The sequence below is a fragment of the Hemicordylus capensis genome, chromosome 5, assembly GCF_027244095.1.
Source record: "Hemicordylus capensis ecotype Gifberg chromosome 5, rHemCap1.1.pri, whole genome shotgun sequence".
Lineage (NCBI taxonomy): Eukaryota > Metazoa > Chordata > Lepidosauria > Squamata > Cordylidae > Hemicordylus > Hemicordylus capensis.
This window is the reverse complement of record NC_069661.1, coordinates 96,926,094-96,948,864: the sequence shown is the minus strand read 5'-3', so window position 1 is coordinate 96,948,864 and position 22,771 is coordinate 96,926,094. Positions and strand designations below refer to the sequence as shown.

The following is a 22,771-nucleotide window of genomic DNA, read 5'->3' as shown; positions in this document are numbered from 1 at the left end:
AATTATCATCACGAACCCTAACTTTTTGGATATATTTAACTGCACAACTTGTAATCCACCAAAATATAGGGCCCATACAGGTGCCTGCAAAATGCTTGGCACTATCTTCACCAGGCTGGTTTGTTTATTTGTAGTTTTCAGTAATCTACAAAAACAGAACATTTATTTATTAGGCCTCTGGTGGGCTGTGATAACTTTCTGTTCCGTTTTCTGAGCCACAAGTTGTGCAAGCCTGTTTCACTGCTTTTACACCAAATAAAGATCAAGAGTAGCTTTGCTCATACTAACACACCTGCCTTGCTTCAGCCACTGCATTGCACAAAACTATGACTAAGCACTCAAAGCCAACAAGCAAATAACCCAAGTATTTTACACAGAATCCCCCCATTGCACGCCTAGGGCAAGTTCTGTGCAAAGAAAAGTCAGCTACATACCACAGATTCAATCTTGTTCTCTATCATGCTTGCTTACCAACATGTTAGAAGAAAAGGAAGCACAAGAAAGAGTTTTATTGTACAAGATCTTGCGTGTGAGGTTTCAGTGAGATTTTACGGTATAAACTACGCGAGGGTTTTGCCAATCGAGAGAAACAGAAAACAACACAATAGCTGTTCAGAAGGACATTGCTTAATTCGTTTCTGAGAAAATGGGAACTCAAAATTATCCAAAGAGAAACTCTCCCTGTAATCCCAGATGAATTTGAAAACCATAATCCTTAAACTACTTACTTCTCAACTAGTCTCACCGGGAATACTGCTGAGTAATCAGTGCAAAGGCTGCCATCTTCATATAGCATGGAACTCCATATTTTTTGTTACTTGTACGTACGATCTACTAAGCTCCTAAGGCTTACCCTCCACTAGTCAGTGTGCTAGTACAGTGTGCTAGTCAGTGTCACTAGCACACTGACTAGTGAAAAGATCACTGCCTCAGTGAATGAAATCTTCTAATCAAAATGTTACAAACAACCCAACTGTAAGGACTTTTCCACAATAAAATGTGCAACAAGAGACTGAAGCAAAAAGTTGCGAAGTAACAGATAATCACTACAGTTGGACTATATTTTCCCTTCATAACTATATAAGCTGGTCCGTTATCCTGGTTAAAAATGTGAAAACATTTGCTCACCTCGATGAGTTTCTCTTTGTTTAAGACTTGTTAACAGGACCCCAAGCCAGTTGAACGACAATGAAAAAGTCAGAACAAAACATCTTAACTCACCTTTGTTATCAGTGTTTACAACTTGAGTTAGGTTTCATTGACAGGGTCATATAGTGTGTCCCATCCACTGTATGAAAAAAAGAAATCAGTGTTCTTTTAACAGAAATTCAGCCCGACAACAGTGCATTGCAGCTCCCAATCTGCTACCTGCAGGAAGAAAATTTTAATTGGCTGGTCTACACAAGGAAATGTGTGACATCACAAATGGCTGGAAAGACAAACTTTGCTGCACACACCTGAGTGATTTAAAGCAGCAGTCAGCCGCACCCGACCTGTCATGTATCCCAGAGGCAAGTGAGCTGCATGTGCCTGCCTGTACACAGTGTTAGGCGAACAGTCGTGCTAACTGCAAGGAGTGATTCCTTCCTTTTTAAGAAACATACTTCTCTGCCATTCTTACCTTTTACCCTTCTGTAGTAAGCGATTATAAGATGTACTACACATTTTAAAGAATAAATACAATCTTTAAAATGCTATCAGAATGAAAGCAAAAAGCATTTATGGCCTCTCATCAAGAATGTGGTAGAGGACATAAGGCTACACTAGGGCAGGGTGGTGGTGGTAGAGGCTGTATTGTAATTTCTATATTTAAATTGTTTTTATCCTGCCTGTCCACAAGGTTAAGATGGCTTGCAACTATTCAGCATGAAGCATCAACTAATCTAAAAACAAACTACCCATATAAAATTGAAAACCAGCAGCAATGACTGGAATACTTCAACATATGCCAACCCAAACACAAAATAATCTGAAGTTTATAATCTGTTTATGATATATTTGTTGTGTGTCTAAATTATTTGTCTCTTCTTTATTCCTCCTGCTTTGGAACATTATTTTTTTATTTTCTTTCTGAAAATAAAATGGTTCAGAAAAGTCCATGCAAATTAGCAAAAGCCCAAATATATGTTTCATGTTAAAATATGCTAAAAGTTAATTAAATCAGTATTATTGAAAAATAAATGCCAAATGCCTTGTATTCATTAATTGGAACACTGGAAGGAAAAAGTTTATTTCGTACTGCATAATTGGATAGAATACTAACTGCACTTTTTTTTTTAATGCCTGCAGGTAAATGAAACAACTTTTTTTCAAAGAAAAGAAAGCTGAAAATTCAGGGGAGGATAAATGTAATAGTGGCTAGGCTGCTACAGACCCCGCCCTCTGCTCCAAAGTCCGCTACTCCCATCTCTACACGTGTTCTTCTGAAAGGATCTTTTCTGTGTCTAAACCTAAAGAGCAACATTTCTGTTCTGCCACTCATTTACGCATGCATTCTGGCAAAACACTGATTTCAGACCCCAGCCTACAGGCAGATTGGCTATTAAAACACACACACACACACACACACACACCCCTTCAGACATTGGCTCCCCCTGAGAAAATGTTAGCCAATCAGCCCTGACTATTAGCAAACAAGGAGTTTAACATAGGATGGTTCCAGAACAATCTTAATGCCATTGCTATGTGGAATATGAGATGCAAAATGAGTTTAAATATAAGAAAAATAAAAACTGTTGACAGAAAGGAGCCAAAGGAAAATATGCCAGAATATGAAAGCCTCAAAAAGCAGAACAACTTCTATGCAAGTTTAACACAATTGGCACCTCACTGAAACATAAATCCCTCTTTTGTTCTGAAAGACTAAAGCACCAGAAGAAAAACTGGTCCACCAACTAGCTAATCATTGCAGCTACCTTACTGATCATTGTCCTAACCAAAAGGGGAAGCATAGTTTATTTTCAAAGCAAGGTAAGTGCTTTGGAGAATTCCAGAGCTGCAGTGTATTAGAGGCAAGCTTCACATGATATTTATAATGTAACTAGCCCTGACAGGCTGCATTTTTCTACAGGTAATAGCAGCTGGATCGGGGGCCCTGTAGACTGGGACTATGGCAGGCACAGGGGAGCTTTAACCCTGTCTTCCATGGTTCTAATCCACAAGGTTCCCAATTTAGATCCCATTGGTGCTATGGGAGTTCTCACCATGGTGGGCTAGGTAACATTAAAGTCCGCCCACTCTCCTTCTCTGGGCCCAATCTTGCTAGTATTGACAGAGAAAACTAAGTGCATTACAGCTGATAATGCTTTAAACATCATATGTAGCTTGACATGTAGTCAGTTGTAGCAAAAACAACCTAGAGTGCTGTGGCCACCTAACAATTATACCCTGGTGTAAGCATCCATGGTTTATCCATACTTACTGAATGAAATTGTCACCTTAGTGGGTAGATCATCTTATTCAGGCACACCAAATGTACTATGCACTTTCCCCTTAACTATAGCCCATACTCTAGACTAGGGATGTTCATGAAACTGGCGGGGGCTGGTTCGATGGTGGGAGGGGTGCAGCTTTAAGAGTGGGGGAGGATGCACTTCCCCCGCATTCCCCCTGCAGTGTGCCCCGCAAGTGTGCACGTCGTGCGTGCTCATGCACAGGTGCATTCGCTACTTCTGGGTACTTCCAGAAAATGTAGTGAAAGGGGCAGCAGGGAGGTATGCTGCTGCCCCGATGGATGTTTAAGAAAGCGAGCACAGGTGGGAGAAATGTGGTGGGGGGGGGGTAGTGCATCCTCCCCCACCCTTAATGCTGCACCCTCCCCTCTGTCGAATCGGCAGAACCACCTGCCAGTTCAAAGGCCCACAACTGATTTGGAGGTCCATAAAAGGCTGTTTGAACCGGTTCTATGCACATCCCTACTCTAGACCAGTGATCTTCACCTGTCAAGCCCTAATACCATCTTAGAAGTTGTATGGAGACTGTTGAGAAGTGTAGACCTTCCCAGCAGTTTCCCCATAGAGCTCTATGGAGAAAGCACTGGGAAAGACTACACTTCCCAGTATTTCATGCACACCTTCCTAGATGGCACTGCAGCTTGGGAGGGTTCTGTTTTTCTTAAAGAAGCCCACCAGTGCTTTGGGAAACTCCAGCACTGCATGTTGAGTATGGCTGCCTCTGCACAGTGCCACGGGAGCTGCATGGAGTATCTGACTTTGGCTGAAGCTTGATGGTTGGACCATCACAGTGTCAAGAGAAGAACAAATAGCTGGGGGTGGGGTTTCCTGGGGCCAGCTTTTAAAAGGCAGCCCCAACCAGGGGATTCTCAAGCAGCCAAGTTATATTGTTTTCACATAAAGGTTGGGGAAGGGGGCCCCAGCCCCTTCCTCTTTGGGGGTTTGTGGTTCCTAGGCTTACTCATGAGCAGGGCTAGGCAGCAGGATCAGCGTTGCTCTAGTGAAAGGAGTGATGAGGATGGATGCTGGCCCAGGATGGACCGTCCTTGCTTAAGAGAGTGCCAGGCCATGGAACACCCCCCTCACAAGAAGAACCATCAGAGGGGAGGGGAGAGAACTGCTGAGCAAAATCGCTAATATTGTGTGATGACAAAGCAACCCATTCTCCTGCGGACCATTCTCTCACAAAAGTGTCAGGCTGTTGGGCTCTATATTGAGCCAGGATGCTGTATGGAGGAGAGCTGTGGCAGACAGGTACCCCAGTGACTGCTCTATCTATCTTGTGACTTGAGTTATCCCCTGCTAACTTGGCAAAGAGGCACCTTTTATGTGATGACTCTCTTTACTTAGCAGGAGGAGAGTAACTGGCCCTGTCCACCCCCAGCACAGTACCTCCAATGACTGTTGCTGGTGTCTGTCTTATGTTTATTTTTAGATTGTGAGCCCTTTGGGGACAGGGATCCATTTTATTTATTTATTTCTCTATGTAAACCACCCTGAGCCATTTTTGGAAGGGCAGTATAGAAATCAAATGAATGAATGCATGAATGACGGCTGCCAATTAGCTGTCAAAGCTTGCCCCTGCCAGCCCTTCCCAACAGTCCTTCCCAACAGACTGGCCCTCTCATAGGACAGGGATAGCCCATCGGCAGCAAGCTGCCAGTGGAGCAGGAGTGTGGTTTGGTCTGCATGGATGGCTTTGATGAGGTAATCCCTTGCAATAGCCTCCATGGTCACAGCGGGACAGAGCCCCCCAGGATCCTTTGCCCTCCCTCAAATACATATCCCCTCCTAGGAAATCTTCATGTTCCCTTCTCTTTCCAGAGTAACTATTTCCCCCAGGCCATCCCCCCACCCCAAATCATACTTATGTGGGACTATTTAGCCACCTTGAGATGTTCTTAATGAAAGGTGAGGTATAAATTTAACAATAAATTATAAACAAACAAACAAATTTAGGTGGAGGGCTCTTTGGACGGTGGCGGTGCCATCACTGTCTGAGGAAGCGCTGGCATGGCATGGCATTTAAAGAGATTTAAATGCCCTTTCCATGCCGAGGGCAGGCAGACAGCTCTGAAAATGCACAATCGTACTCAACATGGCCCCTTGGAGATCTTGGCTAATCATGGCTGCTCTGCCCACATTGGCCATGAAACTTGCTGGGATTGGCCTCGGTGGCCAATTAGCAAGGAGGGGCTCCCCTCTCCTGGAACTGGAGGTTGGCAGACTGTGGTTGGAAGAACTTCTGCGGTGCGATTTACATCTTAAAATTGAAACCATGGGTTTGCCATCCTCCAGTTTCATGTTACATCTGAATTCAGCCTCAGATTACAGGAAAAAAAAAATTGTTTTTTCTAACACAGTGAGGTGAAAAGGTCAAGCAATGCAAGAGATAGTAATGGGTGTGTCACAGGCTCAAAAGAACACAAATGAGTTCCACAAAGGGTGGAACTTGGGACTCAACATATCCTGGGAGGGACTCACTCACTCCAGAAAGAAATTGTCCCTCTTCAGATGTTTGTTTACACTGCTGAATAATGTTGCTGTGATATAACTACTACTCTTCCCTAGCTGATTGCTTTGCATTGCTTGACCTTTTGATCTCATGTTATAAACAAACAATCTCTCCCCCCTTCATACTCCACAAATAAACACCTACTAACTTAGGTTTTTCTATTTGACCAAGTGGACCCTAGCCCACAAAGGTTTATGCTGCAACAATTGTGCTAGTCTTTAAGGTGTCAAAGAACTCTTTGACCCTTTTGAAGAGAGGCTGGTACAGACTTCAAGAGAGACAAAATAGAATGGTATTAATTTGGCAGTCTAATGCTCTACTTAAAGCTTAACAGCTCACTTGTGGAATCAATACTATAACTGTATCTGGATACATGTAAAATTAATACTTTGTAAAATGATTTTTTTAAAACTTCCAGTTCCAATGATGTGTGCCCACACACACAAAATTAATTATAGTAACACATACTAATGGTCTAATTCTGACAATGTGTTCATGGTCTCATACCCAATTATATTTCCATAGGGTTGGGTGCACAGAGCTGTTCCTGCATTAATTATATTACATTATAGGCTTTTCAAATGTGAACTTCCCTCCCCATTAAGGGGAACTGTTTGGATGCAATTTAAAAGCTCTCTTTATCAGATAATTCACATGATAGCTGCAATCACGACATTCTAAAACAACCCTATGCCTCAATGAAGCAAGTGGGACTTTTACATACACTAGGTACACAACTGTATCCTGTGGCACCCAACCCCAAGCTTCAAAATATGCACAGGACTCCAGTATACTCAGGGGCTTCCCTGTTATTTTCAATGGGCAAGGAAATTTTTTATGCATGTGATAATGAACCTAAGAGCATATCCAAACGGCAAACTTAAAAGAGATTTAAATCATCATTTCCTCTTGGCCTCAGAGGCAAGACACCAGATGCAGAGGATCAACAGCGGACAGAGGGCATGCCCTCACTTCTTGCCTGTGGGCTTCTCAGAGGCATCTGGTAGGCCAAAGTGCGAAACAGGATGTTCAACTAGATAGGCCTTGGGCCTGATCCAGCAGGGCTGTTCTTATGTTATTAGAATTATTAGCACCTTACTGTCTTACAGTCAGTGCTGTAGTTATGTGTGGCTTCATATGCATGTTGTTATAGCAGCTGGCTAACTATGCTCTCCAACAATGTGCATGTCCTGAAAAAAGGGCTGCCCATTCCCCCAAGAAGCTCCTGTTGTGTGCAGACCATACAGGCCATGCTGTAGCTGCTCTTGTAGTTAGTCATTCTTCTCTACCATGTGGATGAACAGAAATACCAGCACAGGCACGTGGAATCCTGAGAACAAACACCCTTCACGAGTGCATCTGATTCCCAAAATAAGAACTGGTAGACATACCCGGAAAAGTACACTGAAATAATGCTCAACTTGAAACTGTTTGCAGTTATGATCAGCAAATGCTATATATAAATCCCATAGACTCCAACAGAGGTTAAGTAAGAACACATTTGAGTGCTGAACTGCAATCACAGAGTCTGTGGTATTTTGCCCCCCCCCCCCCGCATTGTCTCCCAAGAAGTCTGCCTATATAGCCACCCAGTTTGAACATTTAGAGCTAAATGCCTGGTACTGTGTTATTAACAGACACATTGCATTGCTGCATTGGATTAATTAAAAGCAGCTAGATGTTTTTGATGAAGAAAAACTAAATCTGGTAAAAAAAATTGCCCCCAAACTAGAAAGCCGTCTGTCTCATTGAAAGGAGAGCAACATCATGTGTGTCTCAAAACAGGCAGGGACGCAATTGCTTATTGTTATGCTTTGTGATCAAGAAGTTTAAGGTCTGTATGGAAAAAGTCCGTCAGTCAAGTTGCATTTCTGTGGGTCTTTAATTTTAACACATCCTTGTGTGGTTTGCCTCAGAATAAGTGACTACCACAACAAATGACACCATATCCCATCTGATTTTAATAAGAGTATTGCTGATGAAAACGCTTATATATTATAATTGCAGAACATATTTACAGCATGGTATATCTGCACTCTGCCACACTTTTTGCAGAGTTGTTTATTCTTGCAGTCTTCAGTGCATTCAGTAGCACATGGCATGTAAAAAACAGAATCCAAGCTATTCAACACACATAACAACATAAAATTGTAATCATCTCAGCATTAAATAACCCATACTGTAAAGCAGGAAGGCATTTTGTGGTAGTGGTGGGGATGAAGCAACTCACCAAAGCAAGTCTTACTATTACAGGAGTTAGGGTCAGGCCAAGAGAAAGGACCTAGGGAAAGAGGATTAAAAGAATCAGGGGCTTAAGAAAGGAGGATGCAAGATTTTAAGAAGCGGGCGGGGGGGCAGGGGCGGACAGAAGAAGAGGCTTTGGAGACGAGAAGGAAAACTGAGAAAGTTAATGGACTGAAAAGATCTGGCTAAATTAGGAGGACTGAAGTTCATATACTGACTTCGAGTACCAAGCCAAATCTTAACACTGATGCAACAGAGGAATGTATCACACTTAATTCCTGCATGGTTTGTCTTGGTCCCAGGACTTGATGGTGCACCTCTCTCAGTGACAGATTGCTGTTCTTCAATAAATAACAGCCTGTGCATAAAAATCCAATGTATTAATGTATTTGTTTTACTCATAAATACGTTTTGCTCAGTTCAGTGGAACTTGCTCTCAAACAAGTAAGTGTAGACTTGTATATTCAGTTCTGTCGCATATTCACTGTGGCTGCAGTCAAGGTATGCTTTTATGCAGGGAAGCAAGGCTGGATTAGCCATTATGCTAAGTAGTTTACTGAGTGAAAGCCCCAGGTGAATCATTATCCAGGATTTCCCAAAGCGAAAGTGCCCATCCTTCCTGCCCTAACCCTCCATATTTAAAATTTCTGGAGCTCTAAATGTAGTAGCTACTGCTTCATTATCAGCTGACAAACTGGTTTTTCCTTTTCTTTCCTCCCCACAAACAGGCAAATTTAAACATAGTTTTTCAGGAATGCAACCTGGAGACCTAGGATAAGAATGTATAACTACTTGTCAGACCCAAGTCCAAAGCTATTGACCTAATTATTGCACAGATGGGGAACCAGAACTGGATCACTAGAAAGAGAGAGAGATGATTTTAAGACACAAATATCTTGAAATATTTCCCCCTCTGTTAGAATAACCCAACATATTAAATCTGAACAGGACATTTGAAAAGAGAGTATTTCTGGAAATTAGCTGCATTAATCTATGAATACTATTACAGACTTGTATGTGGTTTTTTTCTTTTTTAAAGTGCACACACAGCTGGAGTATTTAAGGTTCTGAAACTCCATGAGGCAGTTAGAAGGAAAAAAAGGAGCAGCCCACAAAGATCAAAGCAGTGTTCCACCAAAGAAAACAATTTCTTTTGGGCTGAAATGTCTTATGCTTTGTTTTATCGTTAATTAGTTATTTATATTTTATCATTATATTTTTATACCGCCTTTCATTAAAAAAAATCTTAGGGCAGTTTACAAAACATTAAGTACAATATAAGACTATAACAGTGACACAATAAAAATATTAAATTGGAATATAACAAATACAAATATAATTAAAAGTTACAAAACATACACAATAGGACCATGCAATACAGAGCAGCAGCAACAAAAACAACACCCATATATATTTGTTTATTTATTAAAAATTTCTTATATACCGCCTCTTCCAAAGACTCTAAGTGGTGAACAACAATACCAATACCAATTAAAAATAAATAAATAAATAGAATTAAAGGGCAAACACCTGGTGAAACAGGTACGTCTTGAGAAGGGCCTTAAAGGCAATCAAAGAGGGGCTGAACAAATTTGCAAGGGGGGGGGATTAGTAACCCAACATATTTTTACCATAGAAAAACTTGGTAAAAAGAGCAAGATTTAACTTGTTTTCCAAGAACTGTGATTGAGACTAAGGAGCGGATGCCCACCGGGAGAGTATTCAAAAAAACAACTTAGGGGGAAATTGTGAACACTTGCAAAAGTTTCTTCAGATTGCTTAAGCCTTATAGGGTAATCAAAAGCTCCCTAAGCTGTATTCATTAGTATAGGCAATTACATTAGCAAGGATAGGAGTCATACACATACGCCATTGTTTCTACCCAAAGAGGATAATGTAACAAGAAAGATTCTGATGTGTCGTGAAAGTACGAATTCTCTTTAGACATTATATGGGGATAATAATAAATGCTCCAGATAGCATGCCATGTACATTAAAAAGTTAAAGGATTACTCTCTGCTCCTGGAACATTCATTAGGTAAATTGAAAAGCATGCATGTTACATAACCAGTTCTACGACAATTATATCTCTCTCCGAAGTTCACAGTGTTAACAGCTGTCTGACCATAGGGGAGTGAACGCATCTATGCATGCAACTATACTTTGACACGTCGGATGGGATCCAACTGATTCCATATGTCTAAGAGGACTTTCAGTTTACATTTATCAAATAGCAGTTTCCTATGTTGCATGGCTAGCCAATTTTGAAATGAAGGGGACTTCAAAAGTAGTTCCTGATGTGGCATGGCTGTCAGCTGAAAAAAAAAAAAGGAAGTAAAAAATCCTAGAGAGAGCATCCCTATGTCCTTGAAGGCACCTAAAGCAGTTATTTTGATCCTGGTCTTGAGAAACCACTTGCAATGTACTGAAAAGGAAAAAAAAGAAACCCAAAACAAATTACTAGGTTTGCTAGAAATAAATTTGGCAAATTGCAATGTTTTCTCAATGCTCTGAGCAAAGAAGAACAAATTCAGCTCCAGTATCTCACTGACACCACTTATGACTCTCTCTCTCTCTCCTCTCTCTCTCACACACACACTAGTAACCAGCTCAAAAATACATGTCATGATCTTGCTCTTTTGTCACTGCATGTTGTCCTTATGCTAATGTAACACATGAGTTCTGTTCTGACAAGTCCCAAACAGCTATTGAATTTGCAAGAGCATAAAAGGTAAAACAATATAATATATAAGTATATCCAGGCAAATATGTAAGTATACTTAGGCAAATATGCATTTAACAGAAACATTTAGCTTAACATATTCCCACACGTCTTTCCCACTCCCCCCTTTTGTCTTTAGAAAGTCCAGTTTTTAACTGATCCAAACAGCTTTGGAATGAAAGAGAAAAAATAAAAAGCAAATGTCAAACTTAAACTGCTGCCTTCTGAATCTTCAGACTTGACCCAACTCTTATTTTCTTTCAAGAACTTAACCTGCAGCTTTCCAAGAAGACTCACAAAACAAACTTAAGAATTGCAATGCCCTAAGCAAGGGGTTAAGGCTGGTTCAACCTCTGACTCATTCATCAGACAGACAGACACTAAGGCTATTCCCATGACCAGCCAAAACCAAGCTAAGGGAGCCCAGCCCGGTTTTGGCTGCTTGCGTGCAGCAACAAGAGCCACGCAGCTCCCAGCAGCGGCTTGGCGGCAAATCTGCTTACGGACCCCGCTGCTTAACCTGGGTTTCAGGTACAAGAATGCACCAAAAGCAGGTTGAATGATCATGTGTCCCTGAGGTGTGGCTCCGTGCTAAAACGGCTCACGAGTAGCCTCCCGGAATCGGGAGGCTCTTCAAAGGGCACCGCAAACCTGTGATGGAGCCGATAATCGTCTAGGTGGCCCATCCAGTCACTCAGGGTGGGCTCTCTGCTCATCTGTGGGGAGAGCGGGTCAAGCTCGCAGCCCGCTCTCCCCACAAACCCCCTATCGGCTCTACACACTGCTCGTGTGTAGAGACTCACTATCTCCTTTTGGGTCTACTCACAGCCGTGTTAGCTAGTCCCTGACCACACCTACCAGCCTTATTGGGATGTGTGTGTGTGTGTGTGTCACATTAACATTGCCTGAGTTCCAGGGGAGCATATATGAGATGGTTCACTGGTGTCTAACATACGGCTGCTGGGTATAGTAGTTTCCTAGCAGCAACTAACCACTTGCCTCAATGGAAAGGTTTTCTGAAGACAGGCAATCGATTGTAAAGCCTTCCCACTCTTGTAGTTGCTCTCTTTAAGTTCCTTCTCCTTGTCTACCACAATGGAGCTGGAAACAACCAGTACACAGAGTGGGGCATTTGGTATCTAATCCAACAAGTAAAATTGCAAGTGGTGTAGCAATCATGGTGTCAGGTTGATGCAATGGGTTAGGACATGGAAAAAGGCAAGCTCAAATTTCCCCTCAGCCATGACGCTCACCTGATGGCCTTGGGCCAACTGCTATCTTTCAGAATAAACGATCTCAAGGATTTTTGTATGCATAGATGAGATAAGAATTATAAAGTACTTGGTATTCTCAAAATCACTGACAGAATAACTGTTACGCTGATTCTTCATCATTCCCCACTTTCTCAGTTCTTTGGCTTAATTGAGGCCACATAAGTTTTGTTTGTGCAATTTTATCATGCTCAGAGAGCATTATGGGTTTTGTAGTAGTAAAATTGAATAAACACTTAGTTCTCACTCATGCATTTTTAGCTTAAGACTGCACTGCTTCATAGGTTTTAGAAATGTGTAGCACAAACTAAGCTGAGTCAGGTTTGCTTTGGGGAAACCACAGCCCTCAGCCCACCCCAAAATTTCAGACATTTTAATGTATATGTTTGGCTGAGGAGCCAATGAGGTTAAGCTACTGTCTGTGGGATTCTGACTGAATGCCTCAAAGTATGTTTACTTGGAAGTCCCACTGTGTTCAAAGAGAATTACTGTCATGTAAGTGTGCATAGGATTACAGCCTTGAAGCCTCTGCTGCTCTGATTTACAATGAATCAGAAATGAAAGAATCTCTCAATATAAAATCATTATACCCAACATGATTTGTTTCCTAAAGCCAATCACTAAAAGTGTGTTTAAAGAAGAGGGCATCATTTTCTAAACATTCCGGATCAAGGTCCTTTGGCAAAGAGTCCATAACACTGAGAAGATCTCGCTGCATACCCCAGCAGCTTCAACAAAATGGAATAAGAAGTAACATTGAGGCTGCTGCAGATATGTGACTCCTCCCCAATTCTTGCCTAAGAGCCTATAACTTCACAGCTCGAAAGAAAGGAGAACTAGAGCTCAGAGGAGAGCCTCTACAGTGCAGTCTTGTGTTGAGCAGGAGGAGTTGCCTTCCTACTGCATAATTATTGGCAAGAAAGGATTACGGGTTGTAGCAGCAGCATGGAGAGGTGGACAGGAAGAAGGGGCCAGGGAGTGAGGTATATTAATTCACTATGCCACCCACACAACATTTTTTCAAAATGAGTTGTGCTTATAATGAATGAATGTATATCCAGTATGGATTTAAGGTCTTGAGGAATCAGAGGGTTCAATGGCAGCAGCTATCCAAGTGACGCAGATTTTGCTTATCAAATATACACCATCAACTTTATATCGCACACATTTATATTCAAAGTAACAGGCATTCAGCACTGTCATTTAAATTCAGACGCTGTTATATTCCCAAAGCTTCTTGGAGGATCACTTTCCAGTTGAAGAAATGAGTCTGAGAATGCTGACAATTTTGTAAATGCTTGCCTTGAATGTTAATGCCTCCTCGTTAATGGCTAACAGTGAGGTACTGTTGTTAATACACAAGGTTTTATACACACACCACAAATAAAGTAAGTTGATTTGTCAAGTGTGTGGAGACTGTAAACTACTATACATCCCCCGCTCTTCATCTTCCAAGAAGTTTAACAAAGGACCATTATCTCTAATTTTGACATCTGAAGAGAGGATGCAAAAGCCAGGAAGGAAGTTTTCAAAATCTGTATAAAAATACTCTGTAAAAGACCTTCCAAAGGGAATATTACAACAGGATACAGTTAAGAAAAACAAGAGATGGGTATGAAGGGGAGAATGTCAGACTGTAAACAAAAAGATATCTCAGAAATACACACACACACACGACTTGGAGCCTATCAAAAGATGATTTGGGGTAGCAATTAAATATCACTAGAATGTTTAATGCTTAAAACAGACTTCTAGTTTAATGTATACCTGCCTAAGTGCTCCATGATATGATGCACAAAATAAACACCCAGCTTTAGGTACTGCTCTTACGGTCCTGTAGAGTCCTGTGGAGGGTTACAAATATCAAAAATAAATGCATACATTACACACATATACATACAACACTCTCCATATTTTTTTTGGAAAGGTGATCTGCTGTCTCCTCACATTATTTGTGGAAGTACTAAAATGGTCATTCTAAAATATCTAATCGATTACATCTATTCAGGATCCCACCTTAGAGGGGCCTAAACACACGTAATACTTTATATTTACATAGGGCATGTTAGATGTTCAAAGCACTGAATGTATATTATCTCAGTAATCTCCTTACAGAACTTTATAAAATAGGCTAGTATTATTATCTCCATATTGCTCGCACTCCACAGAAATGAATGGCAGCTGTGCAGAGTTAGGAGGCTGAAGGGCCGGCAGGGAGGGCTGGTGCCTGTGGATTGTCTTCCTCCATCACCAAAGTGCCTTAAGACAGCCCTGCAAACTTAAATCTGGCTGTCGATATGTACACAGTATAGGCAAGAAGCAACTATATCAAGGAGCATTAACAGTAAGTAAACAGTAAGTAAAAAGTAAGTAAAAGTAGATGTGATTTCTCCAGATTCACAGTAACAAATGTGGAAGAGAAGTGAGTGTCTGTTTCCATTTTAGGAGCTGCTTTCAGATGTATACTCAAAACACTTTCCCTGGCCTTGGTTGCACTATAACAGCTCCAGTGGAGACAGAGCTGCAAACCACAGTCGTCTTCAGAAGCCCTATTCAAACATGACACTAGATGTGTGCACAGATTTGTACACATATACATATTTTTGTATGGGTTACTGTAAATGTGAATATTTTAAAAGTGAGCCAAGGTACAGCCTCCCTCAAATGCACACAGAAAGTGTACTGCATGCATTGAACATAATGTGTGAATTATATGTATACATGTGTACAGATCTGTATGTGCATAAAGCCCTTTGTGTGTGTATAATATACTGTTCAAAGATTGTATGCGTGTTAAATGTAATGCGTGAATAGGCTAGTGAGTAAAAAGGATTTAGCTGGCTGGGGTTATTTCTGGGTCAGCTAGTGGCATAGTAGTCAAAAATTAAGGGCATAGTGGCATTGTAGTCAAAAATTTATTCACATGGCCTATGCTATGTGTGCCCATTATATATAGGTACAAACCCTTCTAGAGTACAGATCCTTATTTTTTTTATTGCTGCCTCTTGAGTGCTTGGACTACATTGAACAATAAAGCTAAGCATGTAGCTAAAATCAAATCCAAGCAACTCCAGGTTAAGTAATATTATCAGCATGTGTAGCATTGTTTCCATAGTAAATTACAAAGTGCTGGTTATTGCCTATAAAGCCCTTAATGGCTTTGGTCCAGACTATTTAAGAGAGTGCCTCCTTTGTCATGAAGCATGCCGACTGTTTTGGAGAGGTCTGGTTACTGTTGCCACCGGCTTGTTTGGTGGCAACCCAGGACGGGGCTTTCTCTGTGGCTGCCCCGGGGCTTGGAAATATGCTCCCTGCTGAAATGAGAGCATCTCTTTCTCTGTTTATTTTCAGAAAGACCCTCAAGTCAAGACTCACCTGTTCTCACAGGCTTTTAGTTAGAATTAATTTTAATAATTTGTTTTAATAATTGTTTTATGTTACTGTTTTTATGCTGTTTTAATTATTTTGTATTGTTATCTGTGCTGATGTCTAAATATTAATTTAAATTTTGTACACTGCCTAGAGATGCACATATCAGGCAGTATAAAAATATGATAGATAGACAGACAGACAGATAGATAGATAGATAGATAGATAGATAGATAGATAGATAGATAGATAGGACCTCCAAAGCAGACGTTTTTGAGGTGAAGCAATGAAATACAAGAAGGCCAGATTGCATAGAGAAATCAACAAAGAATGTTCTGTGGACACATGTCTCATCCACTCATCCTCCTGAAATATCTCACAGCATAGGGCACAGATCACATGGCATTTATTCCATGAAGAACTCATGCAATGCATCTGATCCCAACCGCTCACATATAGGAGGCTTCAGAGACATTATCCCCACATCCCTCCAGACAGCTGAGGAGACTGTCCATGGGATGGTTAATCAGAGGTGCCCCAAGAGGAGAAGCTACTTTCTATACCCTGAGGAGGCTAACCACAGCTAGCAAGAGGTACCTCAGGGAGTGGTTCCTACTGCATGGCTATAGCTCCATCTGTGCAGGCAGCTACTGTGTGGATGTGCTCCTAGTAAGAGACTCCAGTGGAGGTAGGATAATAACCAGTGACTTCAATATATGTCTAATTTAATAAAATACAATTAGCTGCTGCCTGCTAGAAAAAACAGAGAAGGGCATGAGTGAAGGGAGAAATGTATTGGAAGAAAAAAAGTTTGACTATCACATTCCTACTGAACCTTATACAAAATGGGAAATGGTTTTTCTGATCTTGGCATCAGATTTTAGTTACTGGATTGTACTTCTATATATTCTGATCAGGAATGAAGTTGCTGTACTAGAATGGGTGAATGAGGACGGCCTACTTTTCAAGACCACAGACCACAATTGCCCTGGAGGACTGATTCATTACAACACTTCATCTGATCATATGGAGCATGCAAGATGGAAACATAATATGACATTTCTATGGATTACATTTAGGGTTATACCCTTGTTATTGCATACACAAAAGATCCTCAGATGCACATTTGGATGTACTTATCATGGGAAAATGAGGAAACTCCTATATACAGCTTTTCTTGAGAATGGAGTCTCAGTTTCTTGGAGTGCATCCAAAATACATCAGCGGTAAAGCAATGAGATTAATGAGAAGGCCTCTGTATGCCATATGAGTCCTGAACCAAAATGCAATAAAACTATAGCCCCCCCACCCCCGATCTGTTCTGTTTTTTCCTTATCCATAACACAGAGTGGAGGAACTATGATGTGCATCTCACAAGTAAAATACAATGCGGGTAAGTTTTTTGAACAGAGTAAAATGCAGTATTTGCAGAAAATATTCAGTCTTAAAAGCCTCAATAGATGTATTTATTATTTATTATTTATTAATTTTACATATTTTTATACCGCCCAAAACTTACGTCTCTGGGCGGTTTATAACAAGATAAAAACAAAAGTAAAACATTAGTTAAAAACAACAACAAAAATTTAAAACACAACAATTTTAAGTTTTTAAAACAATATTCTAAAACATTAAAAACAATCAAAACAGTATCAGTTAAAAGCCTGGGTAAACAGATGTGTCTTTAAAGACTTTTTAAAAATTGTCGGAGATGGGGAGGCTCTTATTTCACTAGGGAGCGCATTCCAAAGCCTCAGGGCAGCAACGGAGAAGGCCCGTCCCTGAGTAGCCACCAGACGAGCCGGTGGCAAATGCAGATGGACCTCTCCTGATGATCTCAATGGCAAGAGATGGCAAGAGACAATAACAAAATAACCCATAAAGAGCCCAAAGACATGTCAAATCCAGCATCCTTTCCCCATAATAGTCAACCAGATGTTTCTAGGAAGCCCACAAGCAGGGAATCAAGGCACAGCCCTCAACTCTTGCTGCCTCCCTTCCACAACTGCCTCTGATCATGGATCCATGTAGCCGTCATGACTCGTGGTTGTTGCTTGCAAGGGTGAGAAAGAAAGCTGCCAGCAAGCTGGTGAATGAAGCACCAGCTGGGAGTGGGTGAGGGTCACATGTCCCCCTCCCCAATCCTGTCCACACCACCAGCAGTGGGAAGGGGGGGACGCATGGTCCCTTGCCCACTCCCAGCCAGTGCTTCATTTGCTGGCTCATTGGGTGCTTTCTTTCTCAACCTCAAGAAACAAAGTAACCAGTAAGCCAGAGCAAACAAAGCAGCGGCTGGGAGTGGGTGAGGGACTGTGCACCCCGCTGCTCTTGCTCTTGCTCCTGGCCATGCCCTATGTGTCGATGTGCAAGTCAGCGCAAGAGGTGTGGCTGGCACAGATGGGCAGTGGGGTGTGTGGGGGGGGGGGAAAGCTACAGCAGCAGCCTGTAACCTCAGCAATGGAGTGGGATGCAGTGCTGGTGGCTGCAGGGGGAGGGGAAGAGCCCAGGGAGAACCTAGAAACCATACGAAGGTATCTCTGCACATTTCCCGCCCCACTCTGCAGCTACCAGTGCTGCATTCCCACACTGTTGCCAAGGGTCCCGCAACCTTCAGGGACAGCTTTTTGGGTGGCTGCCAGGAGGAGAGCGGGTAGAATAATATCCTGACTTCTGCTAGCACTGCTGTGGATGCCAGTCTCTTTGTTTGAATCTGTTATATTTGTGATTGTTCTAATCTTTGCATGATCAGAAATTTACTACTGCTAGCATCATAACCTTCTACTTTCATTTCCATAGTTGGGCCTAATTTGAGATAGGAGCTTGTCAGACCTCAGCCCCAGCATCTGTTTATAGTACAAAGTAATCTCTTATATAAGATATTGCCAGCACTTCTTTCTTTTGCCATGCCTGTAGGCTGGAAGAAGAGGAGAGTATCTCTGAGCATATACAGAGTGCTTCTCTCAAACTACCAGGTACCACAGCCATTCACAATACATCTAGGATTGAGGAACAAGTATTTCCAGATTAGAGGGACTAGCTTCTGGGATTTGTAGAGCCCTGCTAACTTGGCAAAGAGGCACCTTTTAACGTGGTGGTTCTCTTTATTTAGCAGGGGGAGAGTAACTGGCCCTATCCACCCCCAGCACAGTAGCTCCAGTGACTGTTGTGGTGTCTATCTTATGTTTCTTTTAGATTGTGAGCCCTTTGGGGACAGGGATCCATCTTTATTTGTTATTTCTCTGTGTAAACAGCCCTGAGCCATTTTTGGAAGGGCGGTATAGAAATCAAATTATTATTATTATTATTATTATTATTATTATTATTATTATATCATTTTTCAACTGAACACTCTGTAATAATCAGTCAGACCTAGTCCGATAAGTAGATGATTCTGGTTATTACCAATGCAGTAGGTTTTAAACAACATTCAGCATTATAATTTTATTTATTTATTTATTTATTTATTTATTTAAACATATTTCTGTACCACCCAAAACATGGGCATTTGAGGACAGGTGGACTAGGAAAACAATTCAAGACTAATATCTTTTGTAGTGTTATTTGCATGGCTGGTATAACTATTTTAGGAAATCTAGTTTCCTCTACCTGCATTTTGGTCTGCACTTCCTTCAAATCCCTACAAAGTATCATAGAAGTTGTCTTGAAAAGTATTGGCTCTAAAAGCCCTATACACTGAAAGTTCTCATAAAGAATAGCTACTGCCTCCAGTGACATTTCTGCTACATTTCTGCATCTATTGTGACAAGACTAGTTCCGTATAGGAAAGAATAATTTGTCATATTTATGAGGACAGGCAATGGAAAAAGACAACAGCAACAGGAGGGGTTGTAAGAGGTTGCCTTGGTCCTTAAGAAATAAAATGCATGAAAGGGGCTATTGATTCTGCTTGTTTGTTCAGTGTTAGAGGTGACCGATGGAGGGCCAGAAGCATCCATCTTTTGCAGTAGAAACAAAATGGACATCCTTAAGGGGGCAAGTTGAAATGCAAGCGGAAGACTGACCCTTTCAAAATAGTAATTAATAAGTAGATTGTTTTGTGGAGCAGAAGTGCAATATGCATACTTGTATTATTTTTCCAAAACATCCACTTAAAGGAATGCAATGCAATTTTCGTTAGCTTTTATAATTTTGTACTACCAAAGTTTCTTGCTATTAGATTTGTCTAGAACAGCAAGCCATTAAATTAACTTTAACACTCGGTGACCAGCTTAAACAGACACAAATTTCAGAGTAGCATAGACTACTGGTTCTGGTGATGGGAGGGAAATTCTCCTCAGGACCATGGTGCATGGGGAGCGGAAAGTACACTTTTTCACACTGCGCTATTTTCCTGCCAAATCCCACCCCCCCAAGTTGCTATATAACCTGAAGCATGTACTGCATCTCAAGCAAATAGCAGCTTGTGTGTAGGGGAGCATTTCTAGTAGGAAAACAATGCAGTGAAAGGACTAACCTCTCCCTCCCTGCAAATAACACCTTGTGGAGGCATTTTCAGCATGAAAGCAATGCAGTACAAAAAGGGCTAACCTCCTCTCCCTACATGCTATTGTCTCAAAGAGAATTGCTCCATGGGATTTTAGTGTGTGTGCTGGCAGGGTGGGGGGGAGGCACTCCCAGTAATCAGCACATTTTTTTCTAAGGCAAGTTAGCAGACTTCTAGTTTGGCTCTAAGATATAATGACAAACAATGATTTGTCATATGAGCTACAGCAGCTCTATGGCTTCTGCACTCCTTTTCGTTTCCTCCCTCCTTGACGTGTATCAGGAGGAAATGTAAAACTTCAGTCATACTTTGTAACAAACCTCAGTCTCCCATTTTATCCACATACAGGAAATTCGGGTTTCTATTTAATTCATTCATTCAGTTTATATACTGCCCTTCCTAAAGTGGCTCAGGGCAGTTTATATTAAAATCACACACACATAATTAAAGAGTTAAAGTAGTAGTAGTAGTAGTAGTACTAGTAGTAACAACAACAACAACAACAACAACAACAACAACAACAACAATAATAAACATTTTAACCAGATTATCAAACTAGATATCATTAGAAGCCAGGTTAAAAAGATAGGTCTTAAAAGCTCTCCTGAAAGCCTCCAAGGTAGACAATCCTCTTATATCGAGGAGTGTGTTCCACAACCCAGGGGCAACAACTGAGTAGGCCCCATCCCAGGTCGCCAGCAGATGAACTAGCTGCACCTGAAGACGGACCCCTCTAATGAGTGGTGGGGGACCATGTAGAGAAAAGTGCTCTCTCAGGTAACCCGACCCAAGCCATTCAAGGGCCTTAAAAGTAATAACCAGCACTTTGTACTTTGTCTGGAAACATATCAGCAACCATTGCAACTGTTTAAGAAGAGGCATAATGTGGTCTCTCTGGGATACCCCAGATACTAATCTTGGTGCTGAATTTTGGACTAACTGAAGAGTCTAAACTACATACAAAGGCAGCCCTACAAAGAGCATATTGCAGTAGTCCAACCTGTAGCTGGTATACCACTATTTTCTGGTCATTCTCCTCAAGGAATGGGCAGAGTTGTTGAATCAGTCGCAGCTGGTAAAAAGGGCTCCTGGCCATAGCCTCAACCTGAGGCACCAGAGTGAGACCCAGGTCCAAGGGCATTCCCATGTTATGAACCTGTTCTTTCTGAGGGAGTGGAACCTTGTCCAGAACAGGAAGTTCTATTCTGTCTTGCAGATTATAACCCCCAACAATGAGCACCTCCATCTTGCTTAGATCCAGCTTCTGTTTATCATCCCTCATCCAGCCCACTACACCTGTAGGCAGGCATTTAAGGGGCTAATGCAATTTCCCGATATTGATGACAAAGAGAAATAGATTTCGGTGTCATCAGAATATTGATAACACCCAGCCTCAAATCCTAATGAACGCACCCAGCAGTTTCATATAAACTGGTGACAGAATGGAGCCCTAAGGGACTCCATATAGTAGCTCCAAGACTTAGGAGTGGAACCACTGTAAAACAGTACCTCCTGTCTCCAAATCCCTCAAGCGATCCAGAAGGATACCATGGTCGATGGTATCAAAAGCTGCTGAGAGATCCAAAAGAACACTCCAGTCACACTCCGTCCATCAATTCCCTGGTGAAGGTCATCGATCAGGCCGACCAAGGCTGTCTCAACCCCTGGTGAGCCCGATGGTTCTAAGGCAGCTAGCTCATCTAATACCCCCCCCCCCTTAAATGAGGTTAACGGAGTGAGCACTCTGTTAACCTCATTTATTTTTTGCTTGTGTGTTGCCGCGATGCATGGCAGCACACGAGTAAACCCCCAACTGGGTGGCTGCAGCCAGCCTCGCGGCCTCAGGGGTCTCTCCAGAATGCCCCACGCACTCACATGGGGCATCCTAGAACTTTCAGGGGTCACACGGCCCCTGATCCCCACAGTCCCCACTGGCTCTGTGACGGAGCCAGTAGTCATGTAGGTGGCCGATTCAACTGCCCAGGGCTGCAGGCATGATCGTCTGTGGCAGTGTTTCTCAACCACCGGTCCCTGGACCGCTGCCGGTCCCCGAAGGCTTGAGTGCCGGTCCCTGACTGGGAGTCAAACCCCCCCCCCAAACTGAAATCAAGGCACTCACTTCCTCAATTTTGCACATGGCACGGAAGAGGAAGAGTATCACGGAGGCGTGGGACCCTTCTTGTGCCTTTCCTCCATGTGCTGCTGAGATCTTCCTACAGCTATCTTATTCCCTATCTTTACAGCTTCAAACTGTATGCGGTGCGGGGGCATGGAGGAAAAAGTATGGCAGTGGGCGCCACTTGAAGGGCTGCTGGTTCTTGCATGCTCATTATTTGCAGCCAAAGGTTGGTTGATTGAAACCCAGCTTCCTGTTGTGGTCAAGGCGCCTTGAGAGGGAACGCTGTTTCCCTCTTGCATCAGTGGGGCTTGCTTGTATGTTGTTTACATTGGCCCCATGTAGCTTTTGAATTTTTCTAATGGCCCAACATACCCTCTCCACTGAGTAATCAGAAGCACCTCCACCCCCACCACGCACATACTGAAGACATACTGGAGACAAATTTGTTCACCCAGGCTTTTAGATTCAGGGGTTCTCAACCTTGGGTACCCAGACATTGGTGGACTTCTACTCCCATAATCCCCAGCCATAATGGCCAAATGCCATTGTTGTTGGGGGTTATGGGAGTTTAACTG

General features: G+C 42.0%; 1 protein-coding gene and 1 long non-coding RNA gene across 3 annotated transcripts in view; one reads left to right on the top strand and one right to left on the bottom strand.

Annotated features, from left to right (window-relative positions):
- Nucleotides 1-1,398, bottom strand: part of LNX1 (ligand of numb-protein X 1) — a 135,843-nt gene extending 134,445 nt beyond the window's left edge. Inside the window, exon 1 of the mRNA XM_053258318.1 lies at nucleotides 1,222-1,398. The gene's annotated coding sequence lies outside the window, so the exon portion shown is untranslated. The remainder of the gene's footprint in view (nucleotides 1-1,221) is intronic.
- LOC128328388 (uncharacterized) overlaps nucleotides 1-16,882 on the top strand; it is a 54,127-nt gene extending 37,245 nt beyond the window's left edge. Inside the window, exons 2-4 of one of the 2 annotated variants that reach the window (XR_008309179.1) lie at nucleotides 2,290-2,970; nucleotides 14,373-14,548; nucleotides 16,491-16,882. This is a non-coding gene — a long non-coding RNA (uncharacterized LOC128328388). Of the gene's footprint in view, nucleotides 1-2,289; nucleotides 2,971-14,372; nucleotides 14,549-15,555 lie in introns of both variants that reach the window. The other variant, XR_008309178.1, reaches the window with a different exon arrangement.
- The last annotated feature ends 5,889 nt before the right edge of the window (nucleotides 16,883-22,771 follow it).